This window comes from Benincasa hispida, chromosome 8, assembly GCF_027475165.1.
Source record: "Benincasa hispida cultivar pf3 chromosome 8, pf3_genome.v1.1, whole genome shotgun sequence".
Classification (NCBI taxonomy): domain Eukaryota; kingdom Viridiplantae; phylum Streptophyta; class Magnoliopsida; order Cucurbitales; family Cucurbitaceae; genus Benincasa; species Benincasa hispida.
In genome coordinates, this window is record NC_143485.1 from 60,654,846 (window position 1) to 60,676,047 (window position 21,202).

Sequence of the window (21,202 nt, forward strand, 5' to 3'; positions counted from 1 at the left end):
ATTTTAATTTCTTCTACGAAAAGATTTTATCAAAATTAAATGTTGACTTTTTATATTGTAATGATTAAGCTTTTATGGTTTATAAATACATTTTTTTTAAAGGTATTGTAATTAAAGTATAATGGGGTGGGGGAATCAAACCCCAGACCTCAAGGTCAATAGTACAAGCACTATGACAATTGAGTTATGTTCTTATTGGCAGTTTATAAATACATTGGTTTCAATGTACAAATTTCATTAAATGTTAACAATATTTTCCATGATAGGAACTAAATTATTATAAAAAAAAAAAAAAAAAATTACAGAGACTAAATTGTTATAGACTATAGTTACGGGATTAAAATGAATGTTACAAATTCGTAAATTCGTAAATTAAGGTCCCGTTTGGTAACAATTTCGTTTTTTATTTTTAAAAATTGAGCCTACCTTCTCATATTTTCATTTGCATATTTTTTAATTACAAAAGTTGAATTCTTCATAAAATTTAAAAAACAAAAACGAGTTTTTAAAAACTACATATTTTACTTTTCAAAATTTGACATGATTTTTGAAAAACATGAGTAAAAGTAGATAAAAAAAAGCAAGAAATTTAGATGTAAAAAGAATGTGAGAGGCTTAACTTTTAAAAGCAAAAAATAAAAAGAAAATGAAAAGATTACCAAACGGGATCAATTATTGTAAACAATATTTAATTGAAATGGATGACCTAATTAAAAAAATGCAAAATACATAATTAATGTAAAAAGTGTAGAATCCAAAGTAGATAATTCATTAACTTAAAAAAGTCAAAAAGAGCCAAAAATGGATTTACATTATAAAAGCAAAAGTAATCCATCAAAAGTGCAAACGACGGATTAAAGAACACAAAAGAAATAAATAAATAAATAAAAAGGGTCGAGTTTACTTGTTCAAGTGATAGCGAATGGTGCAACGGAGAAATGTTATTTTCCAATCCAATAATTCTAGAAAAATCCACGTAGGCCCTACCTTTTTGGAATCTAATCTAATTAGCAAATATCTTAGAAAGAAAGTGTGATCTTTTTGGTCCTAGGTGGAAAGGATAAACCAACTCATGCTGATAGGAAAAGGCCATGTATGCTAAAATGACCTTTGGAGTTCAGAAGAATCATTTATTTCCCGTCCTACGTGTACCTTGTCTTAATCCCTTTTCCATCTCACCCACACACAACCTTTGCCACGTGGCATCCCACTTGTCATACAAAAAGAAAGGATGTCACAGACATTCTTTATTTTCTTTTTCTACTTGCAATAAAAGAATAATGGTTTTTATGGTTTTTATGGTTTAGGATTGGGATGATTGGTTTTTGACACAATGTTGGTGTTAGATATTAAAATAAGATTCATTTTTTTTCAAGTGGTGGCCTTTCTTTAAACCTTTTTGTCTTCAGAAATCATTAAAATTTAAAAAGCCACATGTAATTATTAACTATTTTCCTATTTGTCGAGTTTAACCTTCATTCTTTTATTTATAAGTATACCCCTTAAATTAATCTTACATTTTTTCATTCTCCATTTTTTTTTGTTGCTTTATAATATTATATTCCAAAAGTTTTCTTTTAATTATATTACAACTTAAAAAGTAGTTATACAACGATTAACTAATTAATTTTAACGATAGTTATAAATATAACAATTAAATCCATAATATAGTATATATAAAACAATCAACTCATAGAAAATGTCCAAAATGTCAATTTTAAAGTAATTAATTATAAGATTTAAAAGTGCCAACAATTGCTCTTTAAAAAATGTTAGCCATTGTAATTACCCTTCTAAATACTAATTAATCTAAGTTAGCAACACAATATATTAATTATTAAATAAAAATATAATAATAATAAGAATGATGTAGGGTAAATTGCAAAAATGACCCCTAAAATATGTGATAGTTGTAATTACACTCTCATACTTTTAATTGTAAAAATTGAACCCTCAAATTTATTTAAGTGTTAAAATTAAACCCTCAAACTTGCATAAAATTGTAGAAATTGTAGCAATTATATAAGTTTGAGAGTTTTTATCATTTGAGGGTCCAATTTTTAGAACTATTATAAGCTTGAGGATCTAATTCTAACACTTGTATAAGTTTAAAGATTGAATTTTTACAAAAGAAAGTAGAATGTTGGATGGTGTAATTGCAACTACAATCATAGTTTAAGGGTAATTTTTGTGATTTGACCTAAAAATGAAAGACCGTACTTAGTCTTGCATGTGGCATCGTCTTTAGTGGGATATAAATGAAATTAAGTATTGTTAAATCATTCAATATAAATGTTATATTGAGAAAATTAAAAAGAATTAGTTAAATTCATTAGCTGGGTTTTAACTAAGTATTATAAAATCCTAAAAATATTAGAATACTTTAGTAGAAGAAAATCGGTATATGTGATATATCAAATTTTAGCTCTCATGTCCCTAAGAGTTCACACCGTGAGATCCATGCGCACTTCATGTCGCTCTGGGCGTGGCCTCCCTTTGAAAAGTGTTTGCATGAGTCAATAGCAATGTGAATAGGGAAAGTGTTCATAGTAATAGGAGAGGGATGCGTGTCAACGTATCCTACAGTTTCCTCCATTAGGTTGCACCTTGAGATTCCTATGGTTCACTTGCATGTCGTCCTGGAGCGACTATCCCTTCAAATGGTCTGATCATAGGAGTCGGAACAACGCAAAATCCAACAATTAATAGGGTTTCTTAGATTAATCTTCAACAGTTGTCTTTCCTTTCGGTAGCCTATTGAAGCGTACCTCTAGGATACGAAAATGGGAGGGTCACACTTGCAGGATGAATTAAGCTAGTTAACGAATCTTCAACTTAAACAACGGTAGCTTAAAAATATAGGAATAAGAGTTATTCTGGTATTAGTAATTGGCTGAGATTGTCTTAATTCAGGGGAGGAGTAGCTGATCATCCTTTGGTGACTGTTGCTTTAAACCTCTGAAGTATCGTTGCAAAAACTAAATAATTTGATTAGGGTTCTATGATTACATGTGTTTTTGCTAAATTGATTTGGATAATTATGTAATGGGTTAAGAGAAATATAACTAATATGGTAAATGGATTGTTATTTGTTTCAACATGTCTTCTACAATCATATCTTTGCTTAAAAACAAAAAATTAACCGGTGAAAACTATGCGACTTAGAAATCTAACTTGAATACGATTCTGGTTATTAATGATCTGTAGTTCATCTTGACGAAGACAAATGTCCTCTAGTCCCCACTTGAAATACACCCAAGCGTTGAAGGATGCTTATGACCATTGGACGAAGGCCAATGAAAAGGCCCGAGTCTACATCTTGGCAAGCCTGTATGACGTTCTTACCAAGAAGCATGAGACCATGATGTCTGTGCGTTAGATTATGGAGTTCCTTCAGGAGATGTTTGGACAACCGTCCATTCAGATCCAGCACGAAGCCCTGAAGAAAAGTCAATTAGTGAGAGAACATGTTCTCGACCTAATGGTCCAGTTAAATGTCGCTAAAATGAGCGATGCAGTCATCGATGAGCAAAGTTAGGTATCTTTTATTTTAGAATCTCTTCCGAAGAGTTTTCTTCAATTCCATAGCAACACGGTTATTAACAAAATACAGTACACTTTGACTACCCTTCTTAATGAGTTGCAGACTTTTCAGTCCCTTATGAAAGATAAGGGACCAGTAGAAGGAGAGGCAAATGTTGCCCATTCCAAAAAGTTCCAAAAGGTTCATCCTCAAGAACTAAGTCTATTCCTTCATCATCTGGTTCTAAGATAATATAGAAAAAGAAAGGAGGGAAGGGGAAGGCTCCCAGTGCTGGGAAGGGTAAGGGCAAGACTAAGGCTGACAAGGGCAAATGCTTCTACTACAATGTGGATGATCACTGGAAACGCAATTTTCTTAATTACCTTGTTGAGAAGAAAAAAGACAAGGAAGGTAAATATGATTTACTAGTTCTGGAAACTTGTTTAGTGGAAAATGACCATGATGCCTAAATATTTGATTCAGGAGCCACAATCATGTTTGTTCTTCTTTACAAGGAATTAGTTCCTTCTAGCAAATCGAAGATGGTGAAATGACACTCAAGGTTAGAATGGGAGACACCATTTTAGCTTGTGCAGTCGGAGTTGCCAAGTTTTTTTTTTTTTTTTTTTTTTTGAAGTAGATTTTTGTTTTTAGAAAACTTATCTATTGTTCCCAAAATGAGGAGGAACCTTGTTTCTATTTCCTGTTTATGAAGCGTTCATTATGAATCGAAAGAACTTATATGTGTTAAGGCCAACTGAATCAAAAGCACTTTTAAATCATGAGATATTTAAAACTACAAATACTCAAACAAAAATGCAAAGAATTTCTCCAAGTAACAATGATACGTATCTTTGGCATTTAAGATTAGGTCACATAAATCTAGATAGGATCGAGAGATTGGTAAAGAATGGACTTCTAAGCAAGTTAAAAGATGATTCATTACTTCCATGTGAATCCTGTCTCGAAGGAAAAATGACTAAAAGACCTTTTAGTGGAAAAGATTATAGAGATAAAGAGCCCTTAGAGCTCATACATTCGGATTTTTGTGGTCCAATGAATGTAAAGGTTGAAGGAGGGTGTGAATACTTCATTTCTTTCGTAGATGATCATTCGAGATATGGTTACTTATACCTAATGGAACATAAGTTTGAAGTCTTTGAACTAGTGTATAAGGTTGAAGTTGAAAACCTATTAGGTAAAATAATTAAAACAATTTGATCCGATCGGGGCGAAGAGTACATGGATTTAGAATTTTAGGACTATATGATAGAACATGAAATTCAATCCCAATTTTCAACACTTGGCACACCTTAGCAGAATGGTGTATCAAAGATGAGAAATAGAACTTTAATAGATATGGTTCGTTCTATGATGAGCTATGCTCAATTGCAACTCGTTTTGGGCGTATGCAGTAGAGACTGCAGTTCAAATCTTGAACAATGTTCCCTCGAAGAGCGTTTCTGAAACACCTTTCAAGTTATGAAGGGGCGTAAACCGAGTTTACGTTACATCAGAATCTGGGGTTGTTCTGCACATGTGTTAGTGACAAATCCTAAGATGTTGGAACCTCGTTCAAGATTATGCCAATTTGTTGGTTACCCTAAGGAAACAAGAGGTGGTTGGTTTTATGACCCTCAAGAAAATAAGATGTTTGTATTGAAAAATGCTACATTTTTAGAGGAAGACCACATGAAACATCATAAACCATGAAGCAAAATAATATTAAGTGATGCTACTGAAGAATCAACAAAGTTTGTTGATGCAGTTGGTCCTTTATCAAGAGTTAATGAAGAAGCCAACACTTCAGGTCAATCTCATCCTTCTCAATCATTGAGAGTACCTCAACGTACTGGTAGAGTTGTGATACAACCTGACTGTTACTTGGGTCTAACTGAAACTCAGGTTGTCATACTAGATGATGGTGTTGAGGATCATTGTCCTTTAAATAGGCAATGAATGACATAGACAAGAACCAATGGGACCTTGAAATGGAGTCTATGTACTTCAATTCAGTATGGGAACTTATAGATCCGCCTGAAGGGGTCATAGGGTATAAATGGATATATAAAACAAAGAAAGATGTAGCTGGAAAGGTACAAACTTTCAAAGTTAGACTTGTAGCAAAGGGTTATACCTAGAGGGAAGGGGTTGACTATGAGGAAACTTTTTCCCTTGTTGCTATGCTTAAGTATAAAAGAATTCTCTTGTCCATAGCCACATATTATACCTATGATATATGACAAATGGATTTCAAGACTGTTTTTCTGAATGACAATCTTGAAGAGAATATCTTTATGTCTAAACCCGAGGTCAGGAGCAAAAAGTTTACAAGCTGAATCGATCCATTTATGGGTTGAAACAGGCATCTAGATCTTAGAACATTAGATTTGATACATGTTAGGATTAGTTTCCTAATTCTCCCGGAGTCTCGTTGTTTTGTAAAGATACACATTGTTCAATGAATAAAATAAAAGTTATTTCATTATGGAATTTACTCATATCCAATAAACAAAGCTCCTTGGTTATCTTATGTGAACTTAAACATGTATATATGATATACAAGTGGATCATGCCTTAAGTATAACCTAAATCGGTATGTAGTAGAAGGATTAAGATGGGATACCTGATCTTGGTGACACTACGGATACAACCCGCTTTATAGAGATTTTCAAGTGTTGTAAACTACTATAGATGGTAGATCCTAACCATTCGTGTGGAGACATGGAGCAGGGGTGTCCTATACAAATAGTTTGTATAAGACCTAGACCACGAGATGACTAGACTCTGTATATAACGCTATTGATACTAGAGACTTGCATCTCACCTAAATGACTATAGGTGACACGACCTCAATGTTGAGTGTTTTGTGAACTTCTGCCTTTGAGGGCGATCATTTGATTAGTATGGGTGAGAGTGGCCAGATTGCCAACTCAACATGCCTACCTTTTTAGGGACTTGTCTGATCTTGGAGCTGGGAACTCAATTCACAATATGGAATTCACTTATTTCCCAAAGCGGGGATAAGTAGAGAGATTGCTCCCTTAAGGGCTGGTTCCGGGGCTTGAACATAGTGGCCACAGCTTCTCTTTGGAAGAGAAGACTCAATCATAGTAGAACTATGACTTATGTTCATTAGAGGGATCAATGGTACTTAAGAAGACAAATGTAACTATAGGGGCATAACGATTACTGGCTCAGCTGTACTTACGAGCGATCTGTGAAGGGTTGTCGCACTGCTGATTGGTTAAGATGGAGACATAATATATCTGTAGTGAGGAAAGTTCAGCTGTTGGTCTTTAGTGGAGTGCCTGATAGTTAACGGATGGTGGATCCCATGACTAAAGAGTTTAGTCAGTTATGTTGGGATTAAGTATCCTAATTCTCCCGAAGTCTCGTTGTTTTGTAAAGATACACATTGTTCAATGAATAAAATAGGTGTTATTTAATTTTGGCATTTACTCATATCCAATAAATAAAGCTTCTTGGTTATCTTATGTGAACTTAAACATGTATATATGATATAAAAGTGGATCATGCCTTAAGTGATAACCTAAATCAGTCTGTAGTATAAGGATTAAGGTAGAATACCTGATCCTGGTGACACTATGGATACGACCCGCTTTGTAGAGGTTAGCAAGTATTGTAAACTACTACAGATGGTTGATCCTGACCATTCGTGTGGAAATGTGGAGCGAGGGTGTCCTATACAAAGAGTTAGTATAAGATCTGGACCACGATATGACTAGACTCTGTATATAACGCCGTTGATACTAGAGACTTGCATCTCACCTAAACGACCATAGGTGACACGACCTCAATCCTGAGTGTTTTGTGAACTCCTGCCTTTGAGGGCGGTCCTTTAATTAGTATGGGTGAGAGTGGCCAGATTGCCAATTCAACATGCCTACCTTTTTGGGGACTTGTCTGATCTGGGAGTTAAGAACTCAATTCACAATATGGAATTCACTTCTTTCTTGAAGCAGGGATAAGTAGAGAGATTACCCCTTTAAGGGCTGGTTCCGGGGCTTGAACATAGTGGCCATAGCTTCACTTTGGAAGAGAAGACTCAGTCATAGTAGAACTATGACTTATGTTCATTAGAGGAATCAGTGGTACTTAAGGAGACAGATATAACTATAGGGGCATAACAGTTATTGGCCCAACTGTACTTACGAGCGATCTGTGAAGGGTTGTCGCACTGCTGATTGGTTAAGATGGACACATAATATATCTGTAGTGAGGAGAGTTCAATTCACAATATGGAATTCACTTCTTTCTTGAAGTAGGGATAAGTAGAGAGATTGCCCCCTTAAGGGCTGGTTCCGGGGCTTGAACATAGTGGTCATAGCTTCACTTTGGAAGAGAAGACCCAGTCATAGTAAAACTATGACTTATGTTCATTAGAGGAATCAGTGGTACTTAAGAAGACAGATGTAACTATAGGGGCATAACGGTTATTGGCCCAACTGTACTTATGAGTAATATGTGAAGGGTTGTCGCACTGCTGATTGGTTAAGATGGACACATAATATATTTGTAGTGAGGAGAGTTCAACTATCGGACTTTAGTGAAGTGCCTAGTAGTTAACGGATGGTGGATCCCGTGACTAAAGAGTTTAGTCAGTTATTCACATACTGTTGGAGCTTCGGATCTACAGGTCCTTGAGGTCCCCTTGGTAGCTTGGATTCATGTTGAAGGATAAGTTCTTGGTGTTGATTTGAAATGTTCAAATTGACAAGAGGTATCTTGATTATATATGATATAATCAGTATGATGTATAAGATACATCTAGTGGAGGATTGATGTAAATGAGATTTACATCAAGTACCATGGAATAGAAAAATAACTATGGTTTATATGTTTCATGAGATGAAATATTAAAACTATAGGTTATAAATATAGTATGATAAGTTTGTTATCATTTATATTTATAATAATATTAATTATTAGATAATTAATACTTTTTCTTTTAAATAACCAAAATAGTGGATGATTATTGATCATGGTAACTGTGAGTATAAAGGAAATCGGTTTCCTATTTTGAAAAAGAGTTTTTTTTACAAAAGTTTGAAAAGAATTTTGAGTTTTCTCTTTGGCAAAAAGAAACTCACGGAAGTCGTCAAGTAAATACATATTTACTAAACGACGGCTAGGCTAAGTAAATGATTGTGCAGATGCTAGCTAAACGATCGTACAGTGTTTACTAAACGATCGCATAGCTTTGCTAGATGATCGCTGGCCCAAGGTAAACGATCATGTAGAATTGACCGAGCTAAACGATAGAGCTAAACGATCGTATAGCTTTTGCTAGACGATCGTATGGCATCGACCTATACGATAGGTCTCCGACTCCTCCCACTTGCCCAGTCGTGTACACGATATGTCTTTCCTCCGTTCGTCTGCCTCACACCAAGTCCGAACAAAGCCCACCCTCTAGATTCTCACATCGAGAATACCAAGGTCGCCTTGTTGGTGGTGTCAGACTCAACTCGACATCGTTAAGGTTTTCTAGAGGCCGTTCGTGGTGCTTTGGAGGAATCCGTTCGTGGTGTTATGGAGGAGTTCGTGTTACGGAGGAGATCGTGACCGAGGAGATCGTTGAGGACGAATGCGAAGTGTTCGTGCTGTGTTCGTGTGGTGTTGCGGTCGTGTAGATCAAGCGCTCATGGTTGCTGTGGTTCGATCAGAGTGTGCATCGGAGCATGGAGACGTTTCCGCCATTGTTAGTACAGTTTGTCCCTCTGTACATTTGTTGTTTCATACTGGAATTTCTCTGTAATTTGTATAACCGTTTATGTTTAAAATCGACTGTAAATATTATGTTAATTCATGATTGTACTTTGGAATAGTCTTGTTCTGCTACTCATGGAAATCTCGAGTGTCGATTTCCTTCACTATTAAGCTTGCAAACTCTTTGCTCTTGATCTGAAACTATGAACCCCTCTGGTCGAGTCATATAGATGGTCTCCTCAAGATTACCTGTAGTAAGGAGAGTTCAGCTGCCGATCTTTATTGGACTTCCTGGTAGTTAACGGATGGTGGATCCCGTGACTAAAGAATTTAGTTAGTTATTCATGTACCGTTGGAGCTTTAAGCTACAGGTTCATAAGATCCCCTTGGTAGCTTAATGGATTCAAGTTGAGAAACAGTTCTTGGTGTTGATTTGAAATGTTCAAATTGACAAGAGAAAATTCGATTATATATTATATGATCGGTGTGATGTATGAGATACAATAAGTGGAGGACTAATATAAATGAGATTTACATTAAGTACCATGAAATAGAAAAATAACTATGGTTTATACGTTTCATGAGATGAAATATTAAAAATATAGGTTATAAATATAGTATGGTAAGTTGGTTATCATATATATTTATAATAATATTAATTATTGGATAATTATATCTTTTTTTTTTCTAATAACCAATTGAGTGGAAGGTTGTTGGTGGTTTCATGGTAGCCGTGAGATAAAAGAAAAAATATTTTCCTAAATTTAGTAGTTGTTACAAAGAGATTGTCTATTCTCGGCAAGTTCTCAGGAAAAGATTGTTTAGTGAATGAAATTCACTAAACGATAGCTGAACAGAGACTAAAAGATTGTGAAGTGACACTCTACGATAGTTCCTTCAGCTGGCCTTTAGCTAAACGATCACGGAGCTTTTGCTAAACGATCGCATAACATTTGTTAAACGATTGGGCATCGTCTATACGATAGACCCTATCATCTCCCACTTGCTCAATCTTTTACACGATTGTTCTTCCTCCAGTCTCTTTCTTTAACCAAATCCACACAGAGTCCACACTTCTGGATTCTCACACCGAGAATACCAAGGTAGCCATTGTGGTGGTGTCGTACCCAACTCGACTAAATCGAGGTTTTTGGAGGCCGTTCGTTGTGTTCTTAATCTTGGAGATCGTTGTATTCGTGGTGTTTATGTGGTGGTCGCTGTGATCGTGCTGTGTTGTGGTCGAAGTGTTTGAGCGTTTTTGTTTGCTATCTTACTGTTTGAACGAGCGTTCGGGATCAAGAGAGATTGAAGATGAGTCTTTAAAGGTATGTTTATTCTTTCCCTTGATTTTATGTAAATCATGCTGTAATTTCGTTTTGTGAATAGCATGTAAGCTTTCGTTTCTTGATTGTAATTGTATATGTACAAATATGAATGGAATTTGGAATGATCGTTCCGCTGCTCATAGAAATCCTCATGTCCGATTTCCTTCAATTGGGTTTTATGCCCTAAAATTCGTAGATAGTAAATGTTAGTAATTGACCGTCATGAATAAAGAGTTATAGATGTTAATTCAATAAATGTTATTGTGCTGTTTTCTATTTTGTCTTAATAACCTTAAATTAATAAAATAACATCTAAGACTACCTTATAAGTCTTGAACTATATGTGGAGACATATATGGATTAGTGTTCAAGATACAACCTAAAGAGCTTATAGCATAGGGATAGGACTGGGTACCTTAACTTGGTGGCATTATGGATACGACACACTTTGTATTTGATCAAACGCATTGATTCAACGCATTCGTGTGGGTGACACGCGAGTGGAGGTATCTTATGCTTCGGATTGCGAAATAGTAACCATTAGATGTAACACTGTCAATTAATTAGGTTCCTATTTCAATAGGATGACCTAGGCAACTTAGTCTTAATCCTAAGTATATTTTGAACTTATGTTCACAAGGGATTGTCCTTTGATTTGTATGGGTGAGGGTGACTAGTTCGCCAACTCAATATGCCTACCATTTGGAGACAAGACCGGTTGAGGAGCTGGGGACATAATAATACATGATGGAATTCACTCTTTCCCGTCTTCAGGGTAAGTAGATGAGTGTTCCCTTAAGTAGTGTCTTCAAGACTTGAACAAAGAGTCATATCTTCTCATTGGCCTGAGAAGGGTTTCTGTTTATTGGTTGGATCATAAATAGGCTGTTCATTAGAAAAGTACTGGTACTTAAGAAGTTAGAGGTAACCCAGAGTAAAACGGTAATTTGACCCGATTGGAGTTACGAACACTCGTAAAGGACTAACTTGTTGTTATTGGTCTACATCCATGGACACAGAAATATATCTGTAATGAGAAGAGTGCAGTTGTGGGTCTTTAATGGAGTGTACCCACAATTAACGAATATCGATTAATTTGGTTAATGAGTTTAGCCAATTAATCTCATATCATTGGAGCTTCTAATCTATAGGTTTACTAGGTTTCCTTGTTAGCTCACTAAAGGATATTAAAGAGGGATGATTTGAATTGTTCAAATCAATTTGAAGAAATTGTATATTAATATGATTAATATGTAATTGATTGTGGATGTGATCTATAATTTAAATTAAGTTGGAAAGAAACATTTGAATGAGATTCAAATAATTAATTCAAGTGAATTAGATTCACAAAGAATTAATTAATTAATAGAGAGGTGTTGCACATATACACATGATGTTTATGATAATTAAATATATATATATATATATATATACATACATATGTTAAATTGGATTTAATGTATAAATAGTTATTTAATTATTGTACTAATTAATTTAATAAATGTTATTTAATTAATTGTGCATAAGGAAAAATTGGAAAAAAGACTAGGAGAAGGGGTTGACCCTTTTCAAGTCTTCCTTATGGCCCTTTTGAAGACACACGAAACACAATAGAATTACAAGCATTGATTGTGCAATTTTTCTAACTCACAAAAGAAATCCTTTCTACTCTCTCAAAAAGTTTTCCTCCACACCCTCTTCCAATAGTTGGATACCATTTATCCTTCTATTGGAATCTTTGAGAATAACAAGGTTACTCTTGTGGTCATGCTCAAGATTGTTCGAGGAAACGTTCGTGTTCAAGATCGTTGTAGGAGTCGTTCATTGGATCATCGAGAGGATCGTTCTAGGAGCTTGAGAATCTATAAAGGTAAGAATGATTCTATCTTTTCCCTTTAACATGCTACTTACATGTTTGTTCTACGTCTATTCTGTTGTAGTTTACTATTTTAGTTTATGTAAAAATTGATTTGCAGGTTGCAAGGCATTCACAACACTTCCGCTGCGGGATCCGATCCTTTCAAAAAATTTGATGCCCAATAAGTAGTTTAACAGCCAAGCTCTTTAAGAGAAAATTGATTATTTAGATCAACAATCAGTTTATCAACCATATGTAAAGAATTACTAGTGATGATAATATCATCTACATAGACTAGATTATAACAAACCATGCCCTTTTCATGATAAATCAAAAGAGATAGATCAACTCTTGGGTTGACAAACCCTAGTGAATGTAAAAGCGTTGTCAATCTAGGAGCTTGCTTTAATCCATATAATGCTTTCTTCAATTTACAAACCATTGTAGAAGCAGACGAATCAACCATCCCTGGTGGCTACGTCATATACACTTCATCTTCTAATAATCCATGAAGGAATGCATTATTGATATCCATCTGTCTCAATTTCCGACTATGACATAAAGCAAGTGTAAATAGAATTCTAATGGTCATAGGTTTTATAACATGGCTAAAGATTTTAGTGTAATCAATATTTGCAACTTGATTATAACCTTGGCCTACCAACCTTGCTTGATCTAGCTAGGGTCCATATGAATTTCTTTTGATCTTGATCATCCATTTGCATCCAATCACCTTTTATCTGCAGGTTGTGGTTCGAAATCCTGTGTTTTATTTGCTAAAAGAGCATTGTATTCCTCTGGCTTTCACCCAATGAGAACATTTGAGGGTTTCTTTAACATTTGGAGACTCCATCTCAAAATACTCCACTATCAGAACTTTGGGCTTAAAAATATCATTCTTTCCTCTTATAACCATTGGATGGTTATTGACAACAAGAGATGTATTAGGCAATGATGGAACAGTGAATGAGTCATAATTATTTGTGGGATCAAAATGGTTCGGCGATGAAGATGATAGAAGAGATGAAGTTGTAGAAGAGTCATGAACTAGTATATTAATAGAGTCTGACATGTTTAAGGGAAAAATTTCGAAAAGAGAAAAAGATAAAGAAGGAGTTGAAGAACTGATGGGTAGTTGGTTTGTACACTGGTTATTGGAGTGTACAGTATCTGTTAACATTGGAAGTGACTGGTCATCTATGACAGGACATAAATGTGATATAATAGGTTGATTAGAGGTTGGTTGGGTGACTTATAAAATCGGTAGGTAACTTGAGGTTGATGGGATATTCGAAGATAGCTGTGTAGACTGAAAAAAGGACATGGAAGAAAATTTTGTCTCATCCATTATGAAATATCTTGATATATAAAATCAACAAGACTTTGAGAGACATTTATATCCTTTATGAATGGAACTATACCCCAGAAAAATGCAAGGGGTAGATCTTGGATTAATTTTGTGTTTGTTATAGGCACTCAAAGAAGGATAGCACAAACAACCAAAGGCTTTTAAGAAGGAATGTTTTGTTTGATGCCAAAAATCTTTTCAAAGGGAGATATCTTTTGATGAACTAAAATAGGGAGCCTATTTATCAAATAAACCGCAGTAGAAAAAGCATCGTTTCAAAATTCAAGATGTAAAGAAGAATGAGATAACAAGGTTAAACACGTTTCAACTATGTATCTATGTTTTCTTTTGACAAGACCGTTTTGTTGAGAAGTATGAGGACAAGACAACCTATGTTCAATACCACTGGATTTTAGATAAGGAGTAAACAAACGAAATTCACCTCACCATCTGTTTGAAGACGAAGTATGTAATGACCTAACAGTTTTTTCACTATTTGTTTATATAATAGAAAAGCACTAAATGCTTCACTTTCAGTCCTAAGAAAGTAAATCCAAGTATATCTTGAGAAAGCATCAACAAAACTTAAGTAATATTTGAAGCCATTTCTAGAGACTTGATAGGATGGTCCCCAAATATTGATTACAACAAGTTGTAAAGGAGCTGTATATATGATTTGAGAATTTAAAAGAGGAAGATTATGATTTTTTGCAAGAGCACAAGCATGACAAACAGAGAACTTCTTTTTATTTGAATATGAAATATTACAAGAAGACATAACTTGCTAAACAGTATTAAAATTTGGATGACCTAAACTATTATGCCATATATCAACAATAGAAAATGTAGGCAATGGCTTTGGATTACACTGAGTAATTGATGTATAAAGAACTTGAGGTTGAACTTCGGAGAATGAACTTGGTTTGGATGAAGACTCTTGGGACATTGCTTTTTCCGTTGCAAAATAATAAAGTCCATCAACAAGATTCCTTTGCAGTAGGCTTTGGCCATTGAGATCCTTCACAAAACAAAGATTTGAATAAAATTAAAAAATACAGAATTATTTTTTGTAAACTGGCTTACACATATAAGATTTTTGGTGATTTTAGGGACATGAAGCAAGTTTTTAAGGTTAAAGATAGATTTTGGATAAGTAGATGGTTGAAGAAAAGAATATCCTATATGAGAAATATTCAAACCTACACCTTTCCCAACCAAGACTTTGTTGTCTCCCAGGTATTTTGATCTGTAGGTCAAGTTGAATATTTCATTTGTGACACGATTTATGGCCTCTAAGTCTCGAAACCACTGATTTTCTCTATTAAACTCATTTTGAATGGACACTATATTTATTGAAGATGGATTCATACTCTGCCCTTGAGATTGAGAAGAGAATCCTTTTCCATGTTGAGTAGTATTCAGGCCTTGAAATCATTTCTTAAGTAGAAGATAATATTTCAAGGTTGTATGCCTAAATTTGCCACAGACTTGGCATTGAGGTTTTCCGTTGTTATTCTAGAACTTCTTGTTTTGCTTGCTTCCTTGATTCTTGCCTTTTCTATTTACATCATTGCTAGCCATTGAAAAAGAAGGATTGGTAGATTGCTTTAATTGACTTTGAGTTGTTAGATTCACAGAAGGAAGAGAACTATAAGGATTCACAGAGTTATGTCTTTTAATCTGGTTTTCTTGAGTAAGTTGAGAATAAATTTTTTTGTAAAGATGGGTATTCATCTTTATCAGTAGTCACATATATTGTTGAATCATATTCTGGTCTTAATCCGAACAAAATATGCATTATATGATCTTTATGAGATGTCTTTCTTCTAGCAGCCTTTAAGGAATCAACCAAATTCTTACTTTTCTAGAAATATTCTTCGAGTTTCATATTTCCCTTTTTCATCGCATCCAATTTTCCTTTCTAATCAAGCATTCGAGCCATATGACGGGAAGAAAATCCTACATTAAGAACAATCCATGCTTTTTTTTAATGATTTGTAGTCAAGTATTTCAGTAAGAAGGCCTTTTGACATTGCTCCAAGAAGGTAAGCAATGATTAAGCTATCTTGCTTAATCCAGTAGTTATATTCCAGATTGATAATTCTTGATGAAGACGAATTACATTCATCGTTGATGAACTTCGAAGGCACGCTACTGTCTAGATCAAGAAATTTCTCAAAACCAAAACCATGCAAAGTAGTAGTAATTTGTAATTTCCAGGAGAGAAAATTTCCTTCATCTAACTTCACAGTGTTGATTTTGTTTCCAAAATCGATTACCTTTAGAGGAACGGAAGAAGATACAGTTGCTGTTGAAGATTGAACCCTAGATGGAGAATCCATGCGTGGTAAAAAAAAATCAAGGATTTGCATCATTAGACTACTAGATGGAGAATCCATGCTTGGAAAAAAAAAAATCAAGGATTTGCATCATTAGACTTTTATGCTATGACAACAAAAAAGGACTTAAAGTTAATGAAAATGATTACAAATGAAGTAGTATTTTATTGATGATGAGTGATCTAGTACAGTAACCTTTTATAGAATATACACGAGGTAAAAGATAAATAAACAAACTAACCAACTGATTAGTAACAAACTAACATCAAAATATCAATTGATAATAGAGTTTAAATAAATGTAACAAGCTTAATGAGCTCGCCTCATACCCTCAACATACTTTGTCTCATTAAGACTCCAAGATCTTCAACTTCTCACGCAAGAAGCTATTAAGCACTGCGACGCAAATGTATACATTACTTTTGCTAATTGTTTTTACTTTCTTTCTTATTATCTATTTTTACACATTATTGATGGGATTAATGATCATACTACCCCATAATGCATTTATAGGGTACAAACTACGATGTCGTGAAGATTGTGAAAGCTAATCATGCACGTGGAATATTGTATTAACATTACGTTTGATGTGAAGCGAATTCGAACACCTCCAGAATTTTCAACTATAACCTTCCAAGCTCGAGTGTTGTCTGGTATTCCTCCTGATGTTATCCAAGTTCAACTTTGTAGGCCTAAGCCCTCTCGTTGATAATGAACATGTAACGAAATATATTCTTTTATCTGTCTTGTATTGATTCGTATTACAACACACAAGTTAATAAAACTTCCATCGTCTCATTAATTAGCAATGAAAGATTAACAAACTAACTAATTATAATCTCTAAGACTACCCTCATGATGGCTTAGCTTGTGAACATCAATAACACCCATATTGGGAAGTAAAGAAGAGATAATAGGAAGAGATAGAGTCCTTGTGAAAATATCTATAAGCTAGAGATATAAACAAACTGGAAGAAGTTTAATATCACCCCAAACAATCTTCTCGTGAACAAAGTGATAACCAAGCTCAATATGCTTAGTTATTTGACGAAAAATATGATTAGAAGCAATATATATAGCAGATTGATCATCACAAAAAATCAAAGTAGGTGTGGGAGAAGAAACATTCAAGTCCTTAAGCAATTGTAACCACCAAATAATCTGATAATTGGAGGTGGCTACCAAAGCTCGATACCAGACTTCTGGTGAAGATCTAAATACAATAGTTTGCTTTTTGGCTTAGCAAAGTGAATTAGCAAGGAAAGTGCATAAACTTGTAGCAGACTTGCAAATGTCCAAACAAGATCCCCAATCAACATTGGTAAAATCCTGAGTTTGGCAATTTGAGGAAGTTGAAAAGAAAATCCCTTGTCTAGGAAAACTCTTAAGAAATCGAAGTATCTCATGAGCATCAGCAAGACAAGATTGTCGAGGTTGTGAAACAAACTGACTTAGTTTGTGAACAACAACAATAATATCAAGTTGAGACATTGTTAGAAATAATAACCAACCAATCAGACGATGATATTCAGGAGGGTTAGGCAGCTATTCACCCTGATCAACTTGTAATTTTACATTGGTATCCTCAAGCAATTGTAACATATATATAATTGCAGTCAAATAAAAAAAAAATACCTATAGATTGAGCTAATTCAAGCCCTAAAAAATATCTCAACAAGCCCAAATCCTTATGCTTGAAAACACTATTAAGATAAAGTCTCATGGCACTAATATTTCCATAGAAGCTTACCTTGAGTAAATAAGGAATAATCTGAGTAAATAAGGAATAATCTGACTTTGACTGAGAAAACTCGAGCAATATCAGGACATGTGAAAACTTATCGAACCACCGCATCGAAGCTTGTTTAAGCCCATATATAGAGTTATTAAGCTTGAAAACTAAACTGATGGTTCTTTGGAGCTGGGACAACAAATCAAGTATGGTTGTTCTCCATGGCTTTCAGTTCAATAGCCATTGTATCACGTTAAATGAGGGAAAGATGCAACTTGATGATAAAATTGAAGCTCATACTCAGGATACATTCAAGACAAAATGCCTACAATCATCGCTTAACTTGTCATGCGAGAGAACGTCACTTAAGGGATAGGAAACTATATTGGGTATCAAATCAGTAGAACATAGAAAGCTACAATATGATAATCTCTGAAGTATGGAGGCCTTTTTTTATGGCCAAATGGATCTCCAAAGGGTAAGATGATCTTGAACAACAGAGCCGCTTTCAATAACAGGGCTGCTGTCAATAACAAGACTGTTTTCATTAGAAGGTTGAGAAGAAATAGTACTGTTTGCATGCTGTGAATAACATGGCTATTTTCAACAGATTCAAGAGTAGTAGCCAATTCAATAGATTCATTAGGCTGAGTAATGTGGTTATTTTCAACAATACGCTCTTTAGAAGAGGGGCTACATTCACTGATTTCAGCAAAAAGTCCTCATCGATGGTAGTATGAACATGAGAAGGTAAAAGAAGTATTAGTATTAGTATTAGTAAGTAACACCTCCAAATCAACCGTGAACCACCAAGAGAATCTTCTCTATTATTCTCCAACTTGAATTGAGTGGTGGAAACTTTAATTGAGGTTGATTAGGTGAAAGAAAGAAGAGGGTTTGAGAAAGAAATCGAGAAGTTTAGAAATTCCAGCTGCATGATCATCTTCAATTCTAGAATTGAAGTATTTATGTATCTAATACATGCAAGCACTAAGCCACACTACAAAAAAGTTGGTCTATTTCGACCATCTTTTATCAAAGGTTATAAAAGATATTTGAAAAATGTTATATTAATAAAAAGGAATTTAAAAGACTTTGAAAAATATTTACGGTTTATCGAAGATTATTGAAAACCTTTGGAAAAGATATTTTATTTATCAAAGGACATTAAAAAACCTTTGATAATTATCTATGTTTATCAAACGTTATTGAAAACATATGAAAAAGATATTATGTTTATCAAAAAACACAAAAAAATCTTTGAAAATTATATATTCTTTATCGAAGATTATTGAAAACTTTCGAAAAAATATTATATTTATCGAAGGACATTAAAATTCTTTGAAAAATATATTATCTTTCATCGAAGGTCAAAAAAGATATTATGTTTATCAAAGGACAGTAAAAATCTTTGAAAAATATATACTCTTTATCGAAGAAATCTTTAGAACAGATATATATTTATTGGAAAATATATTATGCTTTATCGAAGGAGTTTAAAAAATCTTTGAAAATATCTATTTTTATTAAAGCTTATTGAAAACCTTCAAAAAGAAAAAAATTATATTAATCAAAAGAATTAAAAACCTTTGAAATTATCATTTATCAAATGTAATTAATTAACATTTGAAACATATCTATTTTATCCAAGGTTATGAATTTTTTTTTTGAAAAATATAATACATTTATTAAAAACGTTAAAAACCTTTTAAAAAAAATATATTATCGTTTATTTAAGGGGTTTAAAAAATCTTTGAAAAATAATATATGTTATTATCATATTTTATTTAACTATTATATGTCATTTTACTAAAACCCTATTTTGATTTCGTCGTAATTACTAAATCGCCCTCAACTATTTATTAACATGAAACCCTATGTCTCCCTTTCTTCTCTCTTCAGCCATAATTCCCCTTGCCCCACCAATTCCTTTCTTCTTTGCATCCATCAATTTCTTCAGCCGTAATTCACTCAATCTCGCAAACTCGTTGGAGCCCAAATCGGTCTTCAGGTCACCAACTCGTTGGAGCTTACAAGCGGCGCAGTCGTACGTGTAGGGGATTGTCCGCTTTGGGAGGTGATTGAACTCGTACAACCGTCTGTACATTTTCGCTCACGGAAAATTCTCCAATCTTCAGGTAACGATCTCTCTCTCTCTTTCGAACTACTATTCTCTCACTTTCCATTGGAAGTTGAAAACTAATTCTTCAATTATGTTTGTCTTTGGTTTCTGGCGCGGCAGGAAGTTTATCGAGCGCGATTTTCCTTGTGGCTGGGACTACTGTAAGCATCTCATCCTTTAGTATTCTTTCCATATCCCTTCTTGTTTATCTCTCACCATATTTCATTAGAATTGATAATCGTGTTTTGACAAAAAGCTAAATGAATTTACAATTCCTTCTTAAAAACTGAGGGCTAAGGTTGCGTTGTTGTCTATCGAGCATTTAAATTTAAATTAAATTTCATTAGTCCCATCCTGTACATTTCTATCGAGCATTTTTTGAAATTGTGAAAAGATATGTTGTTGTCTACATATTGGTGCTGGGATCCTCGCCATTCCTACAGTCATTACGTGCACATGTTGTTGGGCCTACATGGTAAGGTAATAGCAATACCTTTTACATTTATTTATTTACTTTTCTTATATTTATCAATTTTTTATTATTACATTAGAGTTCAAATTTGCAATAGAATGTACTCAGCTGCAGTTATATCATTTCTTTCTATCTTGAATAATATTGTATGTCTAATTATTACATTAAATGTAGTTTAATATATACATTTTTATAAGTATATATCATTTTTGTATAAGAAAAAGTTTAAAGTCAATGAGTAATGCATTTATATGTTTTACTCTCAAAATTTCTTATTTTTATTATGTAATGTATCTATTTAGTATACTTAACAAGTGTTCGATGCAAATATTAGACCTAATTTGACTTGTTGAAATTTCTCCAAATTTCGTTTGTGTGGTACTTAAATTTTTTTCGAGTGGTTGTCATCCAATTATCGAATTAATTTGTGAGACTGAATCATTAATCATAGTTCTGATTGGAAATCATCTTCAATTTTAAAGTAGTTATACAACTTCTAGAAAATGGAAAAATGGAAAATATTGCAAGCAAACCTGCATGCTAAAGTTTCTTGCATTAAGAAAAGTAAGTTCTGGAACTGTGATGTGGAAGTTATTTTGAATTTTGAATAATTTAATCAACTTCATCTAAAAAGGATAATTAACATATTCCAAATTAAACTCAATATTCTTTTACTCAAAACTTTTCAAAAAAAAACACAATGATAGAAACATCTAATTGACCAAAAAATTAAATAATAAGCAATATACA

The 21,202-nt window shown here is 33.8% G+C and overlaps 1 long non-coding RNA gene across 1 annotated transcript; it reads left to right on the top strand.

The window, feature by feature from the left end:
- Positions 1–19,758: 19,758 nt before the first annotated feature.
- LOC150034750 (uncharacterized) lies at positions 19,759–20,720 on the top strand. The gene is made up of 2 exons (XR_016531601.1): positions 19,759–19,996; positions 20,101–20,720. It is a non-coding gene; the product is annotated as an uncharacterized LOC150034750 (long non-coding RNA).
- Positions 20,721–21,202: the final 482 nt, after the last annotated feature.